The sequence below is a fragment of the Lynx rufus genome, unplaced genomic scaffold, assembly GCF_022079265.1.
Source record: "Lynx rufus isolate CCGP_SWC_20201006 ecotype Redwood Valley unplaced genomic scaffold, mLynRuf1.p SCAF_12, whole genome shotgun sequence".
Taxonomy (NCBI): domain Eukaryota; kingdom Metazoa; phylum Chordata; class Mammalia; order Carnivora; family Felidae; genus Lynx; species Lynx rufus.
In genome coordinates, this window is record NW_025814826.1 from 57397607 (window position 1) to 57413644 (window position 16038).

The following is a 16038-nucleotide window of genomic DNA, read 5'->3' on the forward strand; positions in this document are numbered from 1 at the left end:
ACAAAATGAATAATCAAATGAGGGAATTTGCCAACAAAGATAAAAGGGCAGCAAAAACACAGAAGTGGTTAACACTGAAGTCCAACTCTAAGGGAACATAAATGAAGCTGCCAAAGAGCGAGCTGGTTGCAAGAAAGCGGACAGTGCTGCCATCAGAGAAACTAGACATGCCAGTAAGAGGAACTCTGTGAAGGTGAACTTACTAACATGAATGAAGAAAGTGGTTATGATGAAAAGGAAGCAGATGCCCCAGAAGAAGTAACATCAGAGACGAAAATTATATTAAAGGAATTTGGGGGGGGAGCACCTGGCTGGCTCAGTCAGCAGAGCATGCAACTCTTGATCTTGGGGTTGTGATTTCAAGCCCCATGTTGGACATAGAGATTACTTTAAAAAAAAACAAAACAAAACAGGAATTCTTGGATATATCTCAAGACATGGAGAATACAATGGATAAACGTTGGAAGCAAATCCAAACTCAGAAGTATGACAATGTGGTCAAGACATAAAAAGAATGTTCACTCCTATTATCCAGCTATACAACAAAAAAGAAGTAGGCAATTGCTCCCTTTTAATTACATGCAACACAAAATACACAACACACACACACACACACACACACACACACACACACACACACACACACACAAGGGAGCAAAGAATACCATGTGCATCCAGTCATGTGCTTTTCTACAGTCATGGCACTTCGCAGAGTACCTCTGAACTACAAACCTGATAGCAACAAAAACACAGACAAGTTCAAAGTTGGGAGATCCAAAGTCCCAAAGCTAAGTTCATACCTTAAGTTGCCATTTTTTTCTACTGGGGAAATATATAACATAAGCTAGTGCTTAATGGCAATAACTTAAAGTGCCAAAACAGAGATACCGCTCTCGCAGCATGTTGTAAGCGCAACATGTCCTCATGCTGCATCTAAACTGCATACCACACGTTTCAAAATACAGATACTGTAGTTGTATTTTGAATCACCTATGTAATACTTGTAAAAAGCCTATTCCAACCAATATATACACAAGAAAACTAGAAACCACTAATAAAATCAAATACTCCCATCCCACTCTTAAAATTTCTTAATTATTAATACGTCATTAATAATCACAGAAGTAATTGGCAAAATCTGGCTGGTTTAAAGACAACTTTTGTTGTGCACAAATAATACAAGCCAGGGCACTTTGTAGTTCAGGCTACTGCAGCATGACATCAAGCAGGCCAGCATTACAGACCTGATCCACATCTGGCCTCTAAGCCTCAGGGAGAAAAACTCTGTGCCTGGCTGTCGTACCCTGCTCTCCTAATTCCAGAGAGTTGGATAACCAAAACAAATATTTAAGCATCTTCCAAGTAAAAATATGCATCCATATATAATGTACTTTGACAGAAAGAGTCCATAAGTGTTTAAACTTGGAGCAAGAATCTTAAGTCTCTCAAAGCTTGAATTTCTTCATCTGCAGAAAGGAAGCAAATACCCACCCCTAAACGAGTGCCTGGCTGGTTCACACAACTCTTGGAGCACACAACTCTTGACCTCGGGGTCGTGAGCTTGAGCTCCATGTTGGGTGTAGAGATTAAATAAAAAACTTTTTAAAAAATCAAACAAACTTACCCCTAAGACTGAGAGACACAGAGAATGAGGGGCACCTCTTAACACTGTCTGCCTCTTTTGCCAGGTCTTACCTGGTCACCTCAGGCCAACCGTACTCCTTCTGCATAGGTGCTGTTACTACGAACCTTGCAGTTCTTTTTAATTTTTTAATTTTTTTAAAGTAGGCTCCACACCCAGCGTGGAGCTTTCCCTCACGACCCTGAGATAAAGACCTGAGCTGTGATCGAGAGTCAGACACTTAACCAACTGAGCCATCCAGGCGCCCCACCATCCCTGTAGTTCTAAGGGCCCAGTTTAAGAACACCAGAGTATGAGTTCCTGTGTTAATCCCACATTATTAAAATTTTTATTGTATTTCCAGCAGTGCTTATGATACAAAGTAGTAAGACAATCTGTATCCTGAAAAAGGTTAATGACTTCCTATGGAAACAATACTTGCATGTATAAAAAGTACCAAGACCACACTAGTTCCGTCCACATTATATTATCATTACAGTCTACAATTATAATAGAAATTTAGAGAAGAGGACAGTGTGAGTTGAGAGAAGAGTATATCCCAAGTGTGGGTTAAGTTCAAATGGGACCCATAACACATCGTTGTATTCATCAAAATGGCTCTTTCCCAGGACTGAAAGCAGTTATCACAGCCCACTCGTTGCTATCATATACCCTGCACTAAGCACAATGTTGGAAACACTGGAATCTCCTGTGCGTATATGCTGAATGAATGGATGAGTGATTTAGCAAACAACATAAGAGATGTAAGGAGCCTGGTGTAAACACGACTAGTTTAGAGTTATAGTCCCACAAGATTGGCCACCCTGCTAAAAGGATTTGTTTGGGAAAGTGAGTGATAAAGAATGGTTTATATACAGGTGCTATGCAACTGACAAAAATTTAGAAAAATGTGCAACTTGTCCTATTAAAATTAAAGCAATAATGAGACTTTAAATAAAATAGACTAATGTGTCCACCATGGTTTTATAGATAATGGTTTTTCCAAGCTGACAAAGTAACTGCAGCAAACAGATAACTGGTATCTGGAGATCTAGTATCTCCGGGGGAGATACTGTGCATCTGATATGGGATATTACTGCACAGCTATCTGTCTTGGTAACCATCAAATAATAGATTTTTAAAAGACTATTAAAAATGCTTTGCCACAATCTTATGTGAATTGCTTCCTAATGGCAATTCAATGAAGATTAGTAGAAGACCACCAAAAGGTCAGATACGGTATGCAGTGCAGAGTATAAAATGCCGAATAAACTACAACCTACCCCCCAGAAGCTCATTGTCTGTGAGAAGACATACAAAAAACTTACTACAATACAGTGTAACTAAGTAAAATGCTAGAGAACTGAAGTTGTGTGGATAAACTGCAATGGGAAAATGGGGGAGTAATGGACTTATCCCTAGGGCACAGTCTCAGAGAAAGCAATGATGTTTGAGTTGGCCTGGTATGTTTAAAAACAAAATAAAACAACAACAACAACAACAACAACAACAACCACCGCTAACAACTTTCAAAGACATTCCTTAAATTCAGTAAGCTTTAAATTAAGTAAAAAAAAATTTTTAAGTATGAGCATATCCACTAATCTAGAAAAGGGAATATTCTCTCCTCCTGAAAGAGACCTTTTAAGCACTATCTACCTGATTGTTAACAAGGGGCTCCTAATAGATGAACACTAAAATCCTTAAGAAAGAGGCTTTGCTAAACCAAGACTGATGCAATGTCAAGACTTCTACAGAACAATGGGTAAGACCTTCCAGTTTGACTAAACACACACACAGCAATTTTTTCAACAAGTACCATTCCATATGCTGTGCATGTCTGAACCTTGACCTGTTTGCTCTTCTTTTATTTCTTTATTGAAGTTTAGATAATTCCAGATTTTCACTACTCGAGCCTAAATTTACAAACCAGATGACAGGAAAACATTTTCAAAAAAGAACATGTACTAACTCTTTACTGATCGAAACTATAGATGTACGTGTTAAAGCCGTATCTTAAAAAGACACAGTCCAACATGCTATACACCCTACACTTCCTGGGATGAAATGGTGGGGGGAGTTATCTCCGCTTTTTTTAAATGTTTATCTATTTATTTTTAAGAGAGAGTGAGTGAGAACAGGGGAGGGGCAGAGAGAGAGGGAGAGAGAGCATCCCAAGCAGGCTCTGCACTGCCAGCACAAAGCCTGACACAGGGCTCAAACTCACCAACCGTGAGATCATAACCTGAGCCAAAAACAAGAGCTGGACACTTAACCAAATGAGCCACCCAGGCATCCCTCTTCACTTTTTGAAAACAGCCTTCCATATCTTACAGGCTTTCCTCCTAAGAATGAAATGGCCACTAATGGCCACAGGTTATCTAATGGGTTCAACAGATAAAACATCAAGACACACAACTACAAAAGCATCACATCACACAGGTTAACCTTATCTATTTCTCTCAAAAGAGCTGGTAATCCTTTAATGGAACTGGCTTTCCTAACTTTTAGAGGTTTTGCAGAGATAATCAAGTGGAAAACATTCAGTATTTCCAAATTTTGGCATACGTATGTATGTATATTGCCTCATGTTGTCTTCTATGTAATAAGAAGGGACTGTCATTTCCTGAAATCACTGTTTACATGCACACATACTATTTGGTGCTAACATGTTTAAAACAGTGTATTTGAGTGTATTATTCTCAAAACACTACAAACACAAGAAGAGAAAGCAAATCAACAAGTTAAAATGTCTCCAAACTAGGCATTCAGTTTGGGCCATGTTAAATTTGCCAAGCAAAGGGCCTCCAAATGAAAATATGATGAGAGGGTCAATGGAGCACAAGCGTGGAGGTCAGGGAAGGTCAGCCCACAAATACTGCCCCTCCCTGTACCCCCACCACTTCCCATCTGGAGAGCGCAATCCAAAGACCAGGGATACTTGAGAAATCATTCAGAGGAACAGCAACAAGAGACCAGGGCCACAGTGTCCTAACCAGACTGTGACTGCAACATAATCTGGGCTCTATGTTCCTGCTGCTTGCCCTCCTGCGGTTACTGCTCACTTTCTGAACCTCTAATCTAATTTCTAATCTCTCCACCACCACCAATTCTGTGAGCTACCTGCCATCATGCAAGAAACTCCTCTTCCATCCAAATTAACTTGTGTCTCAAACTTTTAACCAAAGATTCTTGAATGAATTCTCAAGAATATTCTGGACTCCTATAGAAAGCTAACCATAATTTCTTTCCTAATTTAAAGTCATTCCTACAAATAAGCAAAACTTAACTATGTTACAAATGTAACTTGGGGCTCTGAATATAAACAATAAAGACACTCTGAAATTAAAGATTACAGAAATCATTTTTGAGACTTTTAAGAGGCACCTTAAAATTTATTAAAAGTTTGTTTCACAGTATAAAATTTGAACATTAAAAAGGTTGAACATTAAAAAGGTAGAACATTCAGAAAGAAGACAAAATACTAAGATCACTTTACAATGTTATCAGTCTAATAAAGAACTGTTAAAAAAACTTCCCAGAAAAAGAACAATGAAACACATTTTGAGGAAAAAAAAAACACTAAAGTGATAACTGATTTTTACAAAGTGTTCTTTCTGCAATAAAACACCTTTTTTCGTGTTATACATTCTAAAGTGCTCCAAGAACAGTACTGCATAGATTCCCTACCTGGGCCTACCTTTTCTTTAGATCCCTAATTCATATGCTTCCCTTACTGAAAAACAAGTAAAATTACTTTTCATTCTTTATGAAAATATTTCATGTTCCAAATCAAAAGTGGAATTTTCAGTTATACTAAAAATCAACATTTCTTACATCCTGGATAGTAGCCTGTCGTCATACTAAATCCCTTAATCCATTTGATATTTTGAAGGAATACATTTAGAAGAAGCAAAGCAGATATTAAGGAGAGTAAGAATGTATTTAGAACTTCAGAAAGCAGCACTATAATAAGGAGGGAAAGGGGTTATAAATATTTGCGAAACCTACTCTGTACCAGGCATTTTGCTAGAGACCATAATTTTTTCATATAACAATCAAAAACAGATGATGTTACCCTTTCCACAAAAAGTAAATGAGGGGTGTGCCTAGGTGGCTCAGTCCATGATCTCAGAGTTGTGGAATCAAGCCCCGCACTGGGCTCCGTGCTGATGAGAGGAGGCTGCTTGAGATGCTCTCTCCTTCTCCCCCCACTCAAAGTAAATAAACTTAAAAAAAAAAAAAAAAAAAGCAAAGGAGGAAAACGAACCTCAAAAGCTGATTTACTTACCTCATGTCAGTGCTAATAAGGGCTGACGTGACTCAAGCACAGATCTGCCTGGTCCCAAAGATAATGACATTTTATCCACAATAAAATGTCTCAAAGGGAACATTCTTCCTGTAAAAATTTGTTTTCATTGATAGTTTTCTTTATTACAAAAAACAACTGTAGCCATCACCCTGAACAAGCAGAACCTGTGGGATGTAACCATAAAGCAACTTTTTATCTACCTCTGTCCTTTATTCTGTGGTGACAGTTCAATGTCCCTGAGCTTTTATTTAGGCAAGCCTATGACTCTGGTCATTTTTGAGTTATAAAAACTGTCAGAATTTAGAAATTGACAGACCCAGTTTAGTGTAATTATCAACATTTTTCTTCCAATGCTACAGCTTCTGCCCCGTCCCAGCTGGGCCTGCAGCTGGCTACCCCCAGGCATTACAGGCCCTCCCTTCCACTCTCCTAACCCTGGGGTAGCAGTTAAGTGTCACTAGAAGGCATGGGCACACTCAGCGCAAAAAGTATTTAAAACTGATCTACTGAGAGAATGCTTTCAGGAGTCCCACGGAAGCTCTCACCCACTCCGGCACTGGGAATCCCTCACTGTAATACCCTGATGCGGGATAATGCAGCTCCTGCGGGAATCCAGCCACTTCTTCCTCCCTCTCTGCCTCACACCGCCCCAATCCTATGAGCTTCCCCTTCCTAGTAGCCCTCATCCGGTCTGTAGGAAATACGCACCTTCCCCCAAAGAACTCTGGGAGGATGGGCCGAACACCCATACAGTAACCTCGCTTTGCTGTGCCACCAGCACCGATAGCTTATCTTTCATTACGGCACAGTGAGACAAACATATATCCGCTGTCTCCCCTGAACTGCAGAGTTACATACTAAGCCATCCAAATAGTTACCAGAAAGCTTCTGTACTTGAGGGGGAGCACACCAAGAAGGGAGGGGGGAAGTTAGAAGAAACTCCTAGCACAGGGCCAGCTGGGTGGCTCAGCTGGCTAAGCGTCTGCCTCTTGATTTCAGCTCAGGTCATAATCTCTCGGTTTGTGGGATGGAGCCCCACGTCAGGCGCTGCACTGACAGCTCGGGTAAGATTCTCTCTCTCCCTCTCCCCCACACTCACTCTCTCAAAATAAACATTTAAAAAATATTTTTAAAAAAAATCCTAGCACACTAACAATTTGGTTTACAAACACTTTTCCAATTTCCAACAACCTTGTTCAAAAACTATTCTAATTTCCAACTTCTTGAATCTTTACACTAACAGATGGGGTAGGTACTAGAAGTCCCAAACCCATTTTCCTGCTCTTTATTTGGCAAGACTTGCATGGTATCCTTATAACTCTCTTTAAAAATGTGTACCTACTGACCGAGGGCCAAACTCAGAAAAAAAGAGCTCCATTTCAACATATTACCTGACATATTTAGCACTTTACTAAATTTTCCACAAAAAGGAGGAAGAAAAATCCATAATCCCACCACATAGTTATTAGCCACAGTTAACACTCAAGTGCGCTGCTTTCCTTTCTGTAAAGAGTCCATTTGTCAATTGAAAATTTCTTACTTCAAATTTTCTTTTCAAAATCCTGTCCCCAAACCCCTCATTTATATAATTTCATCGAACAATCCAGTTTCCCACACAATTTCGGTGTGCCCTTTTCAAACACCAAACTTCCACTAAGCCAATGTAAAGGTAGCTTTCTGAAACTTGTGACATTGTCACTCCCCAAACTCAAAACCTATAATGGCCCCCCACTGCCATTCAATCTTTTAAAATTATGTATGGGCACCTGGGTGGCTCAGTAGGTTGAGTGTCCGACTTCAGCTACGGTAATGATCTCACGTTCCTGGGTTCGAGCTCTGCGTCGGGCTCTGTGCTGACAGCTCAGAGCCTGAAGCCTGCTTTGGATTCTGTGTCTCTCTCTCTCTCTCGCTGCCCCTCCCCTGCTCGTGCTCTGTCTCTGTCTCTCAAAAAATAAAATAAAATGCTAAAAAAAATTTTTTTATTATGCATAATCTGTACAGTCTCCTATACACGTTACATCTCTAAACGTGACTTTAAATATATAAAGCATACTGCAAGAAACATGTGAATGCCAGGGGAGTTTCTGGCCATTGGATCCAACATACACTCAAGATGGGAAAGTGTCTCAGGATTTGGCCACAGTTCCACAACAACCACTGAAAGTATCTCAAGATCTCAAGATCTCAAGGACTACAGATTGAATCCGCAAAGTGCAAAACAGCAAAGAGTGTTCTTCCTTTATTAACGTGGTAAAAACAAATTTGCAGCAGGGAGTAGTCCTCATATGACTGCAAATAAAACTCTATCACCACACATATAATATTTACTGGCTCCGCACTCATAACCACAACTGCCAAAAAGTTAATCTAATGTTCAAGAGCAGATTTATGGGAACTTTAAATGTTTAAAACCGGATTTGGGGATTAATTTTATTAATGTTTCACACATAATCTGCCATCCATTCACAGAGCACACATTAAAAAACTTGTTTTAAAGTCATCTTTCAACAGATGAAGTGAGAAATAAATTCCAATTAACATGCTACCAAGTAAAAAAAAGCACTCATACGGGGCGCCTGGGTGGCGCAGTGGGTTAAGCGTCCGACTTCAGCCAGGTCACGATCTCGCGGTCCGTGAGTTCGAGCCCCGCGTCAGGCTCTGGGCTGATGGCTCAGAACCTGGAGCCTGTTTCCGATTCTGTGTCTCCCTCTCTCTCTGCCCCTCCCCCGTTCATGCTCTGTCTCTCTCTGTCCCAAAAAAAATAAATAAAGGTTGAAAAAAAAAAGTTAAAAAAAAAAAAAGCACTCATAGTTCTTAGCCCAAAGAAAGAATCTTTGCTCTTCTCAGAAGTGTATGTCAGTAAAAACTCACAGAATTACAGAAGTGCCTAAAAGAAAGAAAAATAATCAGTTCTCTCTTAAAGCTGACAATAAATGTATTCACTCAAAAAGTACACGAGAACAATGAGTGGGCAAATACTGATGTGCCTTTATGTATAATTGTGGAGGATGTGCATGCACTCATACAACATGCATACGTGTGCGAGATATCTGGAGAGATGTTCACCATAACAGTGACTGCTTAGTGACTTTTGCTTTGTTCTTCTACTTTTCCATTTTGTTTCCATTTTTTTTTTTTTTTATAAATGAACATATACTTTTACAAGAAAAGAATGCTATTTGCGTTATTAAAACACGGCACGAAAAGCTACAGTAATCAAGACATGTGGTACTGGCAGAAGGACAGACATGTAGACCAATAAAACACAAAAGTGAGTCCAGAAATAAACCCATATATCTAGGGTCAAATGAGTATCAACAAAGATACCAAAGCAATTCAATGAAGGAAAGGATAGTCTTTTCAACAAATGGCGTTGAGACAAGTGGGTATCTATATACAGAAAGATGAACTTAAGAAATTTACCTCATACTACATACAAAAGTTAATTAAAAATGGATCACAGACCCAAACACAGGAGCTAAAACTATAAAATACAAAACATTTAGAAGAAAACAAAGGCATAAATCTCATGTCCTTGGGTTGGGCAAAGAATTCCCAGAGAGAGCACCAAAAGCATGATCCTTGAAAGAAAAAGATAAACCAGACTCATGAAAGTTCAAAACCCTTGCACCTCAAAAGATACCGTTAGGAAAATAACAAGACAAGGCACAGACTGGGAGAAAAATATTTGCAAATCACGTGACTTGTAACTGCTTGGGATAAACTGTCTACCAGCACCTGTTTAGCCCTACTTTACGACTTGAAGACGGTTTCCTATAACACTGTAAAGCAGTTATGCTTCTAAAAAAATGTTCACTCATCTCTTCCTGTGAGACCCAAACAAGAGCCTAGTGAAAGAACTTCACTAAAAGTTCTGCTTGTATACCTCAAGTAGGAAGAATTCTGAAGTGTTTAAATACTGTTTTGAATTATTTAAAAGCATAAGCTATCAACCTACCCAAACCAGGCAAACTCGGAATGGTTTAAAAGAAATAAATTTGATTTTAATAAAACATATACAATTTTTAAAAGCTGCCGATAAGGAACACCGAAGATCAGCTAAAACAAAGTTCTTAAATGAATTTTTAATATGCTAATGGACTAGTAAGAAGGGGCCAGTGACACATACCAAAGAGAGAACACTGGCCAGTTGTCACCATGGCACACACTATGATGGAACTTTTGGCACACCCATTTCAAAGGGTTGCCAACCCCAGGCTACATATTTTGACTACTGCTTCAACGTGCTGTTCTATAAATAAAAAGGAAAAGCTTGGGTTTAACTATATTCACATTGTAATGAGGAAGTCCCACTTACTGAAGAGTATTTCCAAAATGCTTCAGCCCTAGATTCCCAGACATCAACCTTTTACTCACTAGTAACTCAGAAGTGGTGCCACTATAGCTAGATTACCTTACACGTCCAGCTCTGTACATTCAAGTACACTCTAACCCGAAAGAACAGAATAAATGAAGCTGACTTTTTTGTATTTTAGAAAACTTGGTAAATAATATTTACATAATATGAGAATATATTAAATATTTAAGTCAAAACCAGTTTAAATGTAACAATGTTCAACATGTTAGCTTTTAAAAAAAATTTTTTTTAATGTTTTTATTTATTTCTGAGACAGAGAGAGACAGAGCATGAGCAGGCGGGGCAGAGAGAGCTGTCAGCACAGAGCCCGACGCGGGGCTCGAACTCACGGACCGTGAGATCACAACCTGAGCTAAAGTCTGACGCTTAACCGACTGAGCCACCCAGGCGCCCCCAACATGTTAGCTTTTAAAAGAATACTGTTTAGGGGCACCTGGGTGGCTCAGTCGGTTAAGCGGCCGACTTCGGCTCAGGTCATGATCTCGTGGTCCGTGAGTTCGAGCCCCGCGTCAGGCTCTGTGCTGACAGCTCAGAACCTGGAGCCTGTTTCAGATTCTGTGTCTCCCTCTCTCTGACCCTCCCCCGTTCATGCTCTGTCTCTCTCTGTCTCAAAAATAAATAAACGTTAAAAAAAAAAAAATTAAAAAAAAAAAAAGAATACTGTTTAAATGTTTGTTTATAGAAAATAAACTGGAAAGGAGTTAGAAAATGCCAATTGATAAAATGAAGCTCAACCTCCGTTTAACAGATATTTATTTATTTATTTTTTAATTTTTAACGTTTATTTATTTTTGAGACAGAGAGAGACAGAGCATGAACGGGGGAGGGGCAGAGAGAGAGGGAGACACAGAATCTGAAGCAGGCTCCAGGCTCTGAGCTGTCAGCACAGAGCCCGACGCGGGGCTCGAACTCACGGACCGCGAGATCGTGACCTGAGCCGAAGTCGGACGTTTAACCAACTGAGCCACCCAGGCGCCCCAACCTCCGTTTAAAAAAATGACAAATTCAAAGTTTAAACTTCCCTCCAACTATGCTAGCTTCTCTTAACTTCCCTAAATCTATATTGTCCCAAGATCTAAAGGAAAAGATGCCTTTAGATCGTGGAGCGCCTCAGTGGCTCAGCTGGTTAAACATCCAACTTTGGCTCAGGTCATGATTGTACAGCTTATGAGTTCAAGTCCCACGTCGGGCTCTGTGCTGACAGCTCAGAGCCTGGAGCCTGCTTCGGATTCTGTGTGTCTCTCTCTCTGCCCCTCCCTCACTTGTGCTCTGTCTCTCTGTTTCTCTCTCAGAAATAAACATTAAAAAAATAATAATAAAAATAAAAAAGCCTTGTTAAAAATGTGCTTAACACTTCTGTTACAATTTTCCAGAATTTTAAGGCAAGAACTGCAGTATGATATAAACAAAAGCAAAGTAATCTCATACCTTGCAACACAAGATGGTTTTCTCACATTTCACTTTAATGTAATGTCCCTGAAATTCTTAAAGAAAAAAACACGTATGGGGGCTCCTGGGTGGCACAGTTGGTTAAGCGTCCAACTCCTGATCACAGCTCAGGTCATCATCTCACGTGAGACAAGAGCCCTGCATCAGGCTTTGCACTGACAGTGCAGAGCCTGCTTGGAACTCACTCTCTCTCTGCCCCTCCCCTGTTTTGCTCTTGCTCCCTCTCTCTCAAAATAAATAAATAAAATGCTTAAAAAAAAAAAAAACACACATCTGATTTTTTTCAAATCAAAAGATGTCTGGACACGTTAGTCATTCCTTTTTGAGTAAATGTTATTAGTTATCAACTTACCTTGGAGAACATGTATCTCAAAATTCCACCAAGGTCATCATACATTTGCCTCAAAATGCAGATCAAGAATACCAATAACAACATGTACCGTGTTCTTACCACATGCCAGGTACTTTCTTAAGTCAGATTTATTGACGTATAATTTACATATGTTGAAAAACAATTCTCAGACAATTTTTTTAATGTTCTGTAAGCAGAGCAACACTGACCCACTGCCCTTTGCTCTGGACTATATTTTCAAACAGCCTTGAAAGATAAAGATAAATGTTAACCTCTGGAGCAAAAGACAGGCATGCTTACTGTCCAGTGTAATAAATACAATGTATCCCTCTAGAGCAAAGGGCAGGCATGACTGCTGCTCATTACAATACCCTTGGGTTCCCTAAACTCAGGGCTTCTCTCTGATTATGTAACCCACTACGTGTGCAAATATTACCTGAGCATCAGGAAACCAGCACAAATGCTGAACCTCTGGCTACCGCTCCTGCTATTCATGGGTAACAAACTGCCCTTCATCTCTCCCACAGGAGTCTGTTTTCGGTATACCAGCATCGATCAAAATGTGGCAGGGTAACTTACTAGCTTGCAAGAAGGTAAGATTTCAGACCATTATGGTTCTGGACAGTTTTGGGAATAAGGACGGGATGCTGACAGAACCATCCGTGACTTTCTAGAAGAGAGAGGATAAAGGCCACCAAGGGCAGAGTTCTAGGAAATGGGAAGACACCCTGGGATCTGAGCGTGGTCCTAGTGGTAGATGGGGAGAAGGTGAGAATACAGATCCCTACTACTCTACCGATTAATGAATAGGAGTTGGACTAATGTTTAGAAACTGAGCAGTGAGAAGTGGAACTGAAATCACCCACCCAAATGGTGTTTGTTCATTCTCCTCCGGGCTGGCAGAGGAAAGGATGTGGCAAGACAATGCGGCAACAAGCCCTGTCTCCAGGTGAAAGGCAATGTGGCTGTGACTGCTGAGCCAAGGAATCCCCAAAACTAAAATAGATTATGTAAGTAACGATGGCCTTGCTGCCAATATGGAGTTTTAGGTGCACCAAAAATATGAGAAGTTCCTTTGAACTACAAGGGAATGACCAAAAGTGAACACAAAGCTTTGATTTGTGGTACAGACAGCTTCTCTCTCCCTCCATGCTCCCATCTCTATCCCACTCTACCTCCACCCCCAAACTCTTCTGCTTTACAGAAAAAAATGATAAAGGATGGAGTTGAGGTCTCTCTGACGCCCAAAAAGAACTGAAGGCCATAAATACCCCTATTGGGCTGCCTATACCCCTATAAGGAACTGCAGAGACAGACTCAAAGTTTTAAGGTTCTTTTAGATATAGGAACCCATGTCATCACCAACCTACCTCGTCCCATGAGAGGAGGGAACATCCAGATTCAATTAAAAGGGTTTGGGCAGGATTTACATACAGATGGGAAGAAAAATCAGTATCATGTAAGAGTAGGGCTCTTTGGGCGAGTTCAATGTCCTATTGTTGCTGCCTCTACAATCCAACATATAATAAGAATTGGTGTGTTATATGCTTGTACTTGCCCACCCTGTAAGTGCCAGAGGGGATTCTCCCAATCAGGAAGGGCTGCATGTAGAAAAATGCTAGTGCCTTTGGGACCCTACAACCCTAATGGCCGTTTCTATTTACAAGACTCTGTAACTTATGATTTTACTGCTTAGACCCTCTGACAAAGGGAGGCAGACAGTCTCCCCCTGGAAGTCCCCCTGTGGGTTCTGAACTCTTCGCCTCCCTGACACAACTCTCTGGCATACTCCTTCTATAAGGTAATTGTTAGCATGCTACTAGCCTCTTGTGGAAACTGAATGCCTGAGTCATTCATGGAGACCTCATGATCCCCAGCCTGATGTTCCTGCTTTGGTTTTCTAATCTACTACTCCCCCTTGGTTTACTCTAAATGGTAGTTTTAAAAATGGGTCACATGTGCCCAAGCTTTCAAACCTCCAGACTTATCTTACAAAAACAGCACTGATCATTCACTTTACCAACTCTCTCTGCCAAATAAAGGACCCAAAAGCATGAAGTATCAACTGTCAATGTTAGGTGAGGCTCCTCTTCTCTCCCCAAATCAAATTATTTGGAATCCTGAGCAATCACTGCAAAACAAGATAGGTAAGAGTTTAATCCAGTACAACAGCAGCTGATAAAAGCAGATTTTTCTTTTACTTCCAATCAACCTAGAGCCTGACAGGGGGTGCTTTTGAAAGCGGTTTCCTGTATGGTTTGTCTCCTCAGTCATCATCCACAGAACTCTGAGAAGCTGCAGGAATATGCAGGCGCAGACTCAAGGCCTGGCTTCATTACCAGCATCGCAGAAAGGGACTATATGTCATGGGGCAAAGCCCTGTGCTTGGCTATGCCACCTGGACAGAGCCCAGGGAGAGTGACCTCCTGGGAGTACCCACGTGGGTCCTATATTCCTACTTGGGGACAGGTCAACTCCATGACTAACAATGTGGAGAGAGTCAACTCAAAATGCGTCTTTGAGAAGGCATCTGGCTTTGTCTTAGCCCCAGGAGCATCTCAATTTTACATGAAATAGTAACAAGACCTCTGGGGAAGATTTATCACCTACTCTACCACCAGAAGCAAAGTTACAGCCTCTACAGAACGTACATGCAGTAAATCATCAAATCTTATGGATTTAACACCACTGCTCCACTGTCAACACTCAAATACTGAGCACTATCAATTCTTTCCTGGACTTTGGCAACAGCCCCTTAACTTGCCTACCTGTACTCAATCTTACTTCACCTTCAATCCATTCTCCAGAAGCTGTCAGAACAGGCTGACTATTTCACTCTCTCCCCCTTAAAATCCTATAATGGTTTCCCCATAGCCTTCAGTCCAAACTGACCTAAACTTGTTAACATGACTCACGCAGCCAGCCTTACAGTTTACCTATTATGTACCTCTTACCCACCCCTCCTTTACATCATACAAAACCAGTATCCATTTCTAAAGTGTACCTGACCTCTCTTATCTCCAAGCTTTTGCTTCTCCATCTTATGCCCATGCATTCTTCCTTTAGCCTGACTGACTAATGGTCCACTTTGCAGGTTTTAATTCAGATAGCATTACAACATGGGCTTTTAAGACTCATAAGATGAGGTACCTATGGAACAAATAGCAGTGAATTCACATTGTCTATTTTTCTCTATCTTCTACTCTAAGGAGAGACCACTAATATTTATTCACTGTTAATATAACCCTGCTTAGGTGCTCATTAAGTATTCAGGTGATTAGGGACACCTGGGCGGCTCAAGTCATTTAAGCGTCCAACTTCAGCTCAGGTCATGATCTCACGGTCCATGGGTTCGAGCCCCGTGTCAGGTTCTGTGCTAACAACTCAGAGCCTGGAGACTGCTTCAGATTCTGTGTCTCCCTCTCTCTACCCCTCCCGTGCTTGCATGTGAGTGCATGCGCATGCTCTCTCTCAAAAATAAATAAACATTAAAAATTTTTAAAAATGTATTCGGGTGATTAATAACAATCCTATACCAAGTACTGTGCTAGCTGTAAAAAAAAATACATCAAAAACAGGTTTTTAAATGACCATTCAGCTTAAAAATACATTATTTTAATAAAATTATATTCTGCCCTCCCTATCACATTGCACTGAAGTTAAATTAAGAATGTCAATATGAGGGGCGCCTGGGTGGCTCAATTGGTTGAGCGTCTAACTCTTGGTTTCGGATCAGATCATGATCTCAGGGATCCAGTCCCACGTTGGGCTCTGTGCTGAGAATGGAGTCTGCTTAAGATTCACGTTCTCTCCCCCTGCCCCTCCTCTTCCCCACTCACATTCTCTCTTAAAAAAAAAAAAAAAAAAAATCACTTCAAGACCTATTAAATCACAGATTTCATCTAAATTAGTGCCTTCAAATTCTC

The 16038-nt window shown here is 40.5% G+C and overlaps 1 protein-coding gene and 1 non-coding gene across 3 annotated transcripts in view; both read right to left on the minus strand.

Annotated features, from left to right (window-relative positions):
• CYRIB (CYFIP related Rac1 interactor B) overlaps positions 1-16038 on the minus strand; it is a 108120-nt gene that overhangs the window by 58593 nt on the left and 33489 nt on the right. The gene's annotated exons all lie outside the window — the stretch shown is intronic.
• Positions 14353-14557, minus strand: LOC124507991 (small nucleolar RNA SNORA73 family). Its single transcript, XR_006961199.1, has one exon. It is a non-coding gene; the product is annotated as a small nucleolar RNA SNORA73 family (small nucleolar RNA).